Consider the following 12,800-nt stretch of genomic DNA (forward strand, 5'->3'; position numbering starts at 1 on the left):
TGTAAATTCTTAATAACAGTAATATTTCCTGTACCTTCTGCATTTACTAAGTGGCAAGCACAAAGTTACATAATTCATATACATCATCTAAGTTAATAATAACAACAATCCCATGAGGGAGTTATATTCATTTCGCTAATAAGGAAATGGAGGCTTAGGAGAAATAACTTCATCAGGGTGATCTGTGAGTTGCAAATTCAGTATTAGGATCTGGCTTTCCCAAAGCCTGCATTCTTTTTTTTTTTTTTTTTTTTTTAGTTATAAACGCTTTGTCTTTTTTTTTTTAACATAGAGGAACTTGGTGGCGGACATATAGCCATTAGACGTTTCTCTAAGAGCTCAAGTTCGGGTTTTCTAATAGAATGTAAATGAATACCTACACATGTTTATGTAACTGTTACCAATATTAAGTTCAGTCACTAAAAGAAGATTCACTATCCCAACTTTCTTTTGTATTTTTTTCACCTTTACTGTTAGGCACTGAAGTATCTGACCCCCAAGAAGGCAAGGGTCCTTCCAATATCATTTTTTGTAATCTTATTGCCATCACTGGAATACCCACTTGAGCCATTTTGAGATATCCAGCATATCCTGGGTCCTTGGTTACAATTAAGATATGTTCTGATATCACTTCACTTTCCCATGGTCCAGAGTCTTATATATTGTTCTGCTGTGATTGCTCTGAAGTGGTTGGTTTCAGAATGTGATTGATTCATTTGTGATACCATTGTCACTTACAGGAGATACTTCAAATGTGACATCATCTAGGCCTGGGATAGATGGCAATTTTCCAACTAAAATACTGAGAGGTGTTTCAATTTGTTAGATGTGGAGAAAGTTCTGCCAGTTTCTCCTTACAAACCGTAGAAAAGTGGTTGAGAACCTGTACAGTGCTCACCACAGGTTGGTTTAGAAAGTGCCACTGGTCTTTTCTGTTAACAGCTGCCGATTTAGTCAGGTCTATGCCTGACCTCATGAGAGGAAGCCCATCCTCATCTGTCTCCTTGGGAGGGAGATCCAGGGCTCACCCTACAAACCCCTCACAGATGGGATCACCCAAAGCCTACATTCCTAAATTCTATTTTATAATATAATATCTCATAATTTCCTAGGAGGACAGAATAACAAATGAATCTCCCAGTGAAGATGAGGAAAACATGGAAGTGAAATCTCTAACATTCAACATTCCATAAGTGAGACCCATTGGTACAATCCAAGCAGTCTCTGAACCCTGCAGTTTCTATTTCCAAACATCTATCATCTACTCATTTCTTTCTATTCCCAGAAACCCTACATTTTCCCAGACCATTCTCTTGTTTCATAGAAATCACTAAATGGTCTCAGAGAAGCTATTCATGCTCCACCTGCCCCCTGCAGGCAACCCAGGTTCAGAGACCAGGATAAATGCACAGAGCTGTTTAGTAACAAAAAACTAACTGAAAGTCTCCACAACACCATGGTTGGCTGATTCCTAGTTTCTTTTAATTGAGAATGCTAAATAAAAGCACCTGCTCAGAATAGGAGAATCCTTCAGGAAGTACTCAGTTAAATTTTCAGTGACATCAGCAGTTACTCTCCGCTCTATTAGCACCCACAATTTTGCCTTTCCTTAAATTCCTCAAACAGGTTATGCTTCTTCCTACCGTAGGACCAAGAAACATGCTTTTCTGTTTTCATTGTTCTTATATACTTGGCTCCGATGTGTAGCTAATTCCTACTCCTCTTTCACACTTCTGCTCAAATACTATTTTCTTTAGTATGCCTTTCCTGCCATGACAGACTTAGCAAGGTTTTCCTATTATATAATTCCAGAGCATTTTATACTTAGCAACAATCACCATATAATCATAACTGCAATTCATTCTTTCATTCACTCACAAAATATTTTTTAACACTAATTATGTGCCAGGAATTATTCCAAATGTTTCCCCTACACTATGGGAGGGAAAAGACAACAAATAAAATTATATATGTGTGTATATGCACGCATATATATACACATATATATAACATATATGTATAAATATATTTCTATAAAATAAGTTTAATGAGGAGAAAAAGTAAAAGTAGTAAAAGTACAGCAAGTTTTGTATCACTGATGCTGAATTACGTAAGTGACATGGACACAGTATGCAGAATAAAGTGGCAAGGGGTGATAAAGGTAGACCTCATTTAAAGACTGAGAATTTAGGGGGGCCTGGGTGGCACAGCGGTTAAGCGTCTGCCTTCGGCTCAGGGCGTGATCCCGGCGTTATGGGATCGAGCCCCACGTCAGGCTCCTCTGCTATGAGCCTGCTTCTTCCTCTCCCACTCCCCCTGTTTGTGTTCCCTCTCTCACTGGCTGTCTCTATCTCTGTCAAATAAATAAATCAAATCTTTTAAAAAAAATAAAGACTGAGAATTTAGCTTGAAGAAGGTGAAGAAATGAGATACCAATATCTATGGAAAGAGCAGCCCAGGTGAAGGAAAATAACTTGAGAACTTTCTGTTATCATGTGAACATGATTACTATGTTTGAAGGACAGTATGGAAGCCTGTTGAGGGAACGGAGAAATCATAGTAATGGAGGACAAGAACAAGTAGGGCCTTAAGGTACTTCTGTTTTTATTGAATAAAAAGAGGGGCCATTAGCAAAGTTTAAAAAGAATATCTATGTAATTCTGTGTTTAAATAAATCCTTTTTGTTGCTGTTGGAAAAGCCTATAGGAAGTCAAGGATGGGAACAGGGCAACATGATATGAGGCTACTGTAATAATCCAGATGAGAGATTATGATGGCCAGGACCACAGTGGCTGCAGTGGAGACAGAGGGAAATGAACAGACATGTAGCTATATTGAAAGCACAATCAACTAGATTTTTTTTGACATATCAGATATAGGATATACTAAAAAAAAAACAAAAAAAACAGAATACTTAAGGATGATCCCAGGTGTTAAGTGACATGACAACTAATGAAGTTCCTAAAAAAAAAAATTATGGACAACCATGGGTGCGAGGCAGGGATCTGTTCAGGAGATCAATGAAAAGCATATTGCTAAGTAACATCTACATTGGGGAATTTTTTGGTTTTCAAAAAACACACAAATGCATTATATATGGCTAAAATATAGATGCAATTAAACTTCTCAAGTAATGCTACTAAACATGTCCCCTAAGTGCAGCACAGTTACTTTATGGTTCAACTCACTAACCATGTAAAATGTAGAATGAAAAGTGGCAGGGACTGAAACTATTTGATCAATAAATGAATAGATAAAACATATAAGGATGGGAATGGTGTATTCCATTATGTGTATTTGCCATTATAAGCATTATAAAGAGTGATGTAGGCATAATGCATGGGGATACATTTTTAATTGTAGAATTTGTGATGTCAGAATAGATACAATACAGGTACATGTCTTCTCCATCTATAATTAAGACCATCAGCAAACTTTTGGAACAGAAGTAATGGAATAACAGGCCTACTACATACCAGGCACAGTGCAAATCTTTTGTTTGTTTATTTTTATTTTTGTTGTTTTGTTTTTGTTAGATAATCTCTTTATTTCTTTTCAGCCTTCCTTGTGATAAATACTATTATTTTCTTCAATTTCCAGACTGGGTGCTTTGGGAACAGGAAATCAAGCAAATCCCCAGTTCACAAAACTATAAATTGGTAGAGCTATAACTTATATGCAAATTTTGACCTGTGCCCTTGACCACCACAAAATAATACCTTTGACCAGAGACCTCAAAACATAATGGGAGCTTTGCAACTTCAGATTTTCATAAGCTTTCCAGTTGTAATCATATCCCATTCTATTCTGTTGAGAAACAGCGCTCTTAGCTGAAGTATCTTTTCTCACTTTCAGAACACTTAAACTGTGGCCAATTACAATCCCACCTCCTGAATCCTTTCTAGCTTTCAGTATTTTTCTTCTTTGACTTCCTCTAACAGTTACAGTGAGAAGTAAGCCATTTAATTCTAAATGACTGACTATTCTATACTGCCTATTACTAGTTTTAGATTATTTTTCACGCATTGGCACTAACTCAGAGCTTAATAAATTGGCTATTGATTGAATAACTCTGAAGTAGGCTAAAATTAAGAAAAATTTAAAATGGTAAATAGTTACAGTATTTTCTCAATGCAGGATTACTCTCTACCTACCACTCAGTCCAAAGGCAAGCCATCTTATAATTTAAATCAAAAAGAATTATACTAATGAGGGCCTGGGCTTAATATTCCACAGGAGAAGCAGCCACATACAACTTTTATGAGATTATTTCATGGGTCTTGTTCTGAGTTTGCATTATGACAAACCCAGAAATTAAGGGACACCAGAAATCTCAACAGATTTCAATATCCATTTGAATTCAGATTTTCAGATGAAATTATTCATTATAACCTTTCCAAATTTAACAGACAGAATAAGCAATCTTTGCCAGGAAGAAACCCTGGAATGATTAATTAGGAATGATGCTGAGTATTAACCCTGAATGTGTTTTACTGTCAGACTCAGGTATGAAGACTTGTGCCCAGCTATAAGGACAGGAGAATAAAGTTGGTTTTTTTTTTTTTTTTTTTTTTTTTATCACTCTAGGGCTTCAGTCTCTATCTTCTATTCACATCCTTTCCCACAGGTAAGTGGTGATCTCTACATATGTTGTACTATTTCAGGCTGAATATCACATACGTTTTCTATTTCATTGAAGTGTCTTCTCAAGTGACAAAATTCTTACATTTTAAATACTTTTATGGACTGCATGATATATTTGTGTATAAAATTAAATGAACATAATTAAGTAGACTTAGTTTCAAATCAAGAGAAATACTAAAACTATATGCACAGATTGTATCTGGTCAATATAAATTGATGATTACTGAGTCATAGTGTTCAAGGTAATTAAATCTGGTAGCTTCTTTGAGCCATACAACCCTTCCATGATATTCTTTGATTTGATGTTCAGAGCAAAAACAATAATAAAAATAATGCAAGCGTTTTAATGGAAAGGGACCTCATTATCTAAAAAACACTAAAGCTTTTCAGTTATCTAGTTACTTAGCACACAGTGTAAAATTTCAAGATTATAGAATGTAGGAGAGAAAGATTTGATGTTAGGGTGGGAGAAGGTCTAAAGAAACTGTGTCTAGGATTGGCTATGCATGGACTTGGGCAAGAGATAGGCCTGCAGAGCTAAAGGGCTCCTGAAAGTTACTGAGAGAACAAGGGTTGGGAAACCTGATAGAAGATGTAGAAAGGACACCACATTCAAACATTCTTAGTTTTCAGTTATTCAGAGAGTTGGTCCTGTGCTTAGGGGCTCTTGTGTGTTCATGTTTAGCCTCTGCACCATGTTTACCATTATGTCATGGCTCCAGAAATAGTGGTCCTGCCCAAAACACAGAATGGCAGCTCCAATTACTGCTGCAAGTTACAGATGCCTGCACCATATGCTACCATTCTGAGGATCTTCCAGATATAAGCAGGGATGCCATTTTTCAAGGAAGAAAGGGGCTAAATTATTAGGTAAATTGATCAGAATTAATATTAGCCTGATTAAGTCTGAACTTAATCTACTTTCGACATTCTCATTTTGGTTCTTTTCGAAATCCAATTAACTTATATACCTGATTAGCATTTGCTAGTTCTGATTTTACAGCCTGCAAATTTCTCTCACCATTGCCTTCTTTTTCATTTCCATGACTTTAATCCAAATATTACTAAGAGATTTGACAAAGTGTTTGAACATTAGCCAGTTTAGAGGCTGAAAATTGCATGTACAGATATCATTAGTTACGTTTTCAGAAGCCAAAATGACATCCTTAAAACAGACAAGCAGAAGGAGCCGTAGATGCAAGCAGAGGTGCTAAACCTGTAGAAATAGCACATTTACCACATCTGAATGCTTCCTTCTTTATTCTGATAATAAGCAAAGAAACAACCAACACTACAGTGTAATCATGCTTTTCCCTGGAGAGAAGCAAGAAAGTAGACCTTTCCATGTTATTAGGAAATTGACCTTATTTTTTGAAGGCCCTTAAAAGACTAAGTGATCTTTTTATCTCACACCCCAAACCAATGTGAAGTTCATAGTAGCTACAAGAACAAAGGAAAGAATAAATGACATTGCCATGTACTTCCTATGAAGCTACTATGAGAGCATGAAATTCTTTTTAAAAATTACATAAAATGGTTTCCAATTTCAGGTTAAATCCATAGCCTAAAATTCTTTTTCTAGGAGGATGACAGATGGGAGACCCTGAACAAACTTCCAAGCTGAAACAACTAGACAAGTAAGGAAACAGCAGAGCTCCCAAATTTAGTGAAATTAGTAACTCTTGGAGGTAAGTGAAAGACAGTCAGCTCTCAGCCTAGGAGTTTCTTTAGAGACCTTGAGTTTATGCCTTCTGAAGTGCATGAGGCATGAGGAACAAGAGATACATACCAGAATTTGTCAACGTGGAAACACTAAGGAAGACTCCAGAAGAAAAAAATTAAAAAAAAAAAAAAAACAACAACAACTAAGAACCCAAGGAATATATTCCTCTTCCAAGAAAGCATGCTTTTCTTGACCCATACACTCAGTGGAAGGGAAAAATAATTTCCACTGAGAATTCCTACTCACAAAGACTGTCTTCCTGTTTTTCAGTCCAAATCCTTGCTACTTTGTTGCATAAGAAAACTGGTTATTTCAGAATTTTTCTTGACACAAAGTACAAATTAATATAAGAAGAAAAATAGTTTATACATACTGTCACAAGGCTATAAGATCTGTGGTGAACCTATTACTCAATTGGTTTGTTCTGTTCCGTATGTATCAGCTCACACGGCCCCAGAACATTGGATGACTGACCAAGTCCCAACTGACTGTATCAATGCCAGACATCTGACTCCAGACAATTTGTAATTAGAATACAAAGACCCTAAGTAACTTTATAGACACTTTAACTGGAAGATCATGTAGAAATGGAATCAGAGATAGTGGATAGAAGCACAGAAGAAATGTGAGGTGCATATGGAGAAAATGCATATGTGAGGAAAAAGAAGAGGAGCTATAGGTGAATTTTCACCTCCTACTTTTGTTTTTTCAGCTTTATTGAGGCACAATTCACTTCCTACATTTAGTCCCTCAGGAGAAACTCCTATCTTTCAAGCAAATTCCCCTTAGTAATTAAAGCAAGTTTGACTATGTTTCTGACCCTTGAAACTAAATGATCCCAACTATAATAGTACCTTAATGTTAGGTAAGGTCAGGCCTCTTTATAGGTGGAGAAACTGAGATCTAACAGAGTAAACGAAATCCTTGAGGGTAACACAATGAATTACCCATAACTGAGTTCTAGGACTGCTACACCCAAAATACTTTATCTATACTTTCTGATACTGCCTCTTTCCTTTGGTTATTTAACAAATTGAGACAAGTTATTATGCCATTCTTATCCTACCATTGGTAAAGATATAAAGAGTTCAATTTCTAATCAATATTGAATAAACTAACTACTCATTTATGCAATTAGCAGGGGCTGCCTGAGGAATGCGTCTTCCATTGCAGATATGTAAAGAAAGCATGAGGCGGAATATTAAAAACTTTAGAAAGTACTACTCATAATACAGGGACTAAGAGTACGCTCTTGGTCAATGAACAATAACTCTGTTATAGCCAATCTATGGTTATGTGAATGTACTTCAATGAATCCACTCATTTTGCCCATCTCACAATGGTTAGTGCAGTGGCTTGCAACAACTGGCAAGAAAATACAAATTTTATTGGCTGGAAAAAAAAAAAAAGGACAAAAAACAAAACCAATGTTTATCAGCTATAGCCCATTTGTTTTCCATGATAAGATGAGGACAAAGAAGCATTGACTTCAGCAAACCCAGTGCCATAGGAAATGCAATTATTACTACTTCACACAAAGAATTATCTACAGTCAGCTTTCTTAGTTGGAGGCACTTATATAATTCATCACTTTAATGAATTTAAATGAATAACCTGTTACGTAATATATTTCTTTTCTGAAGTAACCAAGTATTAGTGCAGTGATCAAATTAATTAATTTTTTGTCATTAGATAGATAGAAATAAAATCTAGTGAATTATATCTACCTTCTTGTCATGAGAGGTTGTTTGTTTTGTTAGATTTTTGGAACTCGGATCCGAAAGAGAAAACCCAAGAATCTACAGACTTCAAAAGCAAATGAAATTATAAGATTCTTACCATGATTACCATTACTATTAATAAAGAATCACTGTCAGGAATATTCAGATGATGCATTTATTCATTCACTCAGAAAACATTAAGACTTAACTTTTCTTCTACCTAAACCTGGCAGAAAGATCTTTACATATTTTTTCAGCTTAATACATATTAATTGAGCCCATATTCCATACCAGACAATGATTGAGAGGCTTGGGAATATCAGTAAACAAAATGGACAAAGATTCTTGCTCTCGTGGAGCTTAAACTAAGCAGTTTATATCTTCCATTTGTTTAATACCTGCCTTGGCTTCCCATCACATCCAAAATAATGTCCAAATTCCTTACTATGGTTTATAAAGTCTGAAATGATGTGATCCTTGTCCACAGTTTGTTTACTGAACACACTCAGTAGCACTGGCCTTGGTGTTCCTGAGATGAGCTGAGCCTCCCTCATTTCCTTTGTATTTACCTTCTCCGTGCCAGAACACTCCTTGCTCACATCTATGAAGGACTAACTCTTCCTGGTTTTTAAGGTTTCAGGATAAGTGTCACCGGTTTAAAGACAACTTTTCTCGGAGTGCCTGGGTGACTCAACTGGGTAAGCAGCCAGCTCTTGGTCTGGCTCAGGTCATGATCTCAGGGTTGTGAGATCAAGCCCCACATCCAGCCCTATGTGCAGCCCTAGAGTGGGCTCTGCACTCATCAGGGAGTCTACTTGAGAGTCTCTTCCTCTGACCCTCCCCCGCTCTCACTCTCTCTCTAAAATAAAATAAATATTTAAAGAACTTTTCTAATCACACCATTAAAACAACAACAACAACAACAACAAAACCATCTACTCCAAGTCTTTCTATCATGCTGTGATTTTTTGCCTTAATACAGAAAATATTATTTTATTTGCTGAATTATTTGCTTGTTTATCCTATCTCTTCTCTCTTCGTAGATTGTAAATTTTGTAAGAGTTCTTTTTTGTTCTTATTCAGTCTTACTTCCAGCCCTTAAAATAGTGTTTGGAATTTATTATGCTGTCATAAAACACATTGTAGAAGGTATAAATAAATAAATCAGTGAATTCATATTTATTTATGCTTTTCTTAGTGTAAAAAAAATCAAACAAATTTTGTAAAGGAATTTAATTACTCATATAACACTACTAATGCATTGCAAAAGTATTGCAAGACAGGAATATACTTAATTTCTCTAATTGACAGACTGATAAAGAGGTGAAAATTAAGAAAAAAGGCTCCTTTTTGAGTGGCTTGAGGTCACCTAATCTTTTCCCTTTTTTAAGCTTATAAATTGTATGATTATTAGAATTATGCCCACACATACAACAGACTTTCTTTGTATGTGGGTTTTGAGATATATTTAAATCAGGATTATAAATCACATAGGGAAATGATTTATGTAAATTGAGAATTCATTAGCATGTATTGAATTATTTTCCCTATAATTCAAGCAAATGGAAGAAGTCAAATGGATCAAGTTGGTTAAAAAAAAAAAAAAGAAAGAAAGAAAGAAAAAAAAAAAGCAATTTGCTAATAATTTTTTATTGTTGATAAATGACCAGAAATGATAAGTCCTAGGCTGCAGAAATCTGTTACCTTCATTGTAATTCAAATTGCATACAAGAGACAAGTCTTTCCATGCTTGCAATAAATAGTTGACTTTGTGGCTGAGCTTACTTGCTGGTGACACTGGGCAAAATGCATTTGATCAACATAAAATCATGTCCATTAACTACTGTAAAAGTCCTATTTGTCATTTAATTATTCTAGTTACAGGAAATGTCAAGTAACCTGTTGATGGATATGAGAGGCAAGTAGGAGAGTAAAAAGTGAAACTAGCTTCAATCCTGATTTTGCCACTTAGTGGCCTTAAGAGATCCAGTTTATCTAAACTCTGAGATGCTTGGTCTTTTTTCACATATGAAAAGAAATAAATAATTCCCATGTGACGTGGCTGTAATGAAATTCAAGATAATGTATAGAGTATGTCTAATATACTCAAGCACTGAATAAATATTATTTTTATTCCTTCTCCAAATGTATCCACTTTTGAGGAGCATGGTAGACCTTTAAACTTTGTCTCTCTCACATATATGTTAACTTTCTTACTTGCTTTGAAATGTTTGCCATACACATGAATAAATGCTCCACATCACTTGGTATCAGGGAAATACCAAACAGAACCATAAGGAATAGCACAGGGGACCATAGGAGAAGGGAGGGAAAACTGAATGGGAAGAAATCAGAGAGGGAGACAAACTATGAGTGACTCTGGACTCTGGGAAACAAACTGAGGGTTAAAGAAGGGGGGGTAGGGGAATGGGGTAGCCGGATGATGGGTATTAAGGAGGGCATGTGTTGTGATGAGCACTGGCTGTTCTATGAAACTAATGAGTCACTGAATGTTACATCAAAAACTAATGATGTACTATATGTTGGCTAACTGAACATAATTAAAAAAAAAAAAAACCAATGAGATACCACCTCACACCAGTCAGAATGGCTAAAATTAACAAGACAGGAAATCGACAAATGTTGGCAAGGATGCAGAGAAAGGGGAACCCTCTTACAGTGTTGGTGAGAGTGCAAGATGGTATAGCCGCTCTGGAAAATAGTATGGAGATTCCTCAAGAAGTTAAAAATAGAGTTACCTTATGACCCAGCAATTGCACTACTAGGTATCTACCCCAAAGATACAGAGGTAGTAAAAAGAAGGGGCACGTGCACCCCAATGTTCATAGCAGCAATGTCCACAATAGCCAAACTGGAAAGAGCCAAGATGTCCATCCACAGATAAATGGATAAAGAAGATGTGGTGTATGTGTATATATATACACACACACAATGGACTATTACTCAGCCATCAGAAAGGATGAATACTTACCATTTACATTGATGTGGATGGAACTGGAGGGTATTATGCTAAGCGAAAAAAGTCAATCAGAGAAAGACAGTTATATGGTTTCACTCATATGTGGAATGTAAGAAACAGGGCAGAGGACCATAGGGGAAGGGAGGGAAAACTGAATGGGAAGTCATCAGAGAGGGAGGAAAAACCATGGGAGACTCTTAACTATATGAAACAAACTGAGTGTTGCTGCAGGGGAGGTGGGTGGGGGGATAGGGTAGTTGGGTGATGGGCATTAGGTAGGGCATGTGATGTGATGAGCACTGGGTGTTATACAAAACTGATAAATTAGTGAACACTACACCTGAAACTAATGATGTACTATAAGTTGGCTAATTTTATGTGAATGTAAAAGAAATCTTTGTCATAAATTGATTTTTAACCAATTAAAAAATTCTGCTGGCCAAAGAGGATCTAGATTCTCTCCATTGCATATAACACTGGTTCACATTATTTACAATATTTGAGCCTTTCATGTTCTGACCCTACCATTTATTTTCAGGCTCACATCATTATCAGGCTTTAAGGTTTATGGTTTCCCTTTTTCAAATCTTATTTTCATTGGCACATTTCCTATTTTCTTTTAGTCACCCATTCATTGTTCACCTTCTACATGTTAGTTTCCAATAATGAATCAGCAACAAAAATTCTAAAGTTAGTGTTCACATCTCTTTGGCCTACAGACATAGGGCCAATCAAAGCCACTATTTGAAGCAACACTCTTTGGCTTGTAATATCTCTGTGGTAAAAGGAAGAAATTTTTCTGTTACTGTTATTTGCCTCATTAACACATGTACAGATTTATTCTGAAAGGTGGATTTACTCTCAATTTCTTTTCTCTGATCAATATTTTTTTAAATTTTTTTAAGGTAGACTAGAAAAGAATTGGAGTTGGAGTTAACAAATCTGGATTTGGAAATAATATCTGCAATTTATAGTTTATGTTGACGTGCATATATTGACATTTTTATCAGTTTCATAATTTATAAACTAAAACTAGTGTAACAAATAAAATGGAGCACACATGTAGACAAAAAGCAATTATGTCAGTATCTTTTCCAATTAAGCAACTGATATATCATAATATTTTTGCATATTGAAGATTAAATTTATTCTAGATGTGTTATCATTCTTATATTTTTATACCTCACTTTATTTAAGTCGATATTACATATATGCCTATAACAGATCATCTCTTTCCCTCTTTTATAAACTTGAGGTTGGCATGATACTTTTCTCTTTAAGTTACCATTACTTTTTGTTAACTGAGCAAGTCTTTCCAGCAAGTTAGCAAGCTTTCTGGTGGGCTATGGATTAACTGGAAAAGTCCTCCTCCATCAGTGTATGTATCGCATAATTATATTAGATTCTCAATATATTTTGCCAAAATTAGCATATATTATGCTAATGTCGTTGTAAATAATATGATATCAAGGGGCAGTGAAATGTACAGTACATCACAGGATAGTGAGCTCAAGAAGTTCCTAAATGAATGGCTGGTGTGTATGTGTCAAAGGGCTTTGCTAGATCTGAGATAAACAATTATTACTGTGCAGCAACCATTGACATTGCACCGCTATTTTATAAAGAGTTTATAAAATACGTTTTTAGTACCTCCATTTAAGTAAATATTTATAAGCTTCAGGATCTTCTATTTCTTTAAGCATTATCAATGAGGTCAAAATCATGGTCACTA

General features: G+C 35.6%; 1 pseudogene; it reads right to left on the reverse strand.

Moving 5' to 3' along the window:
* Window positions 1-412: 412 nt before the first annotated feature.
* The window catches only part of LOC123799656 (WASH complex subunit 3 pseudogene), a 29,739-nt pseudogene continuing 17,351 nt past the window's right edge, over window positions 413-12,800 (reverse strand).

The sequence above is a fragment of the Ursus americanus genome, chromosome 7 (genome assembly GCF_024610735.1).
Source record: "Ursus americanus isolate L20-20 chromosome 7, mUrsAme1.1.p, whole genome shotgun sequence".
NCBI classification, from domain to species: domain Eukaryota; kingdom Metazoa; phylum Chordata; class Mammalia; order Carnivora; family Ursidae; genus Ursus; species Ursus americanus.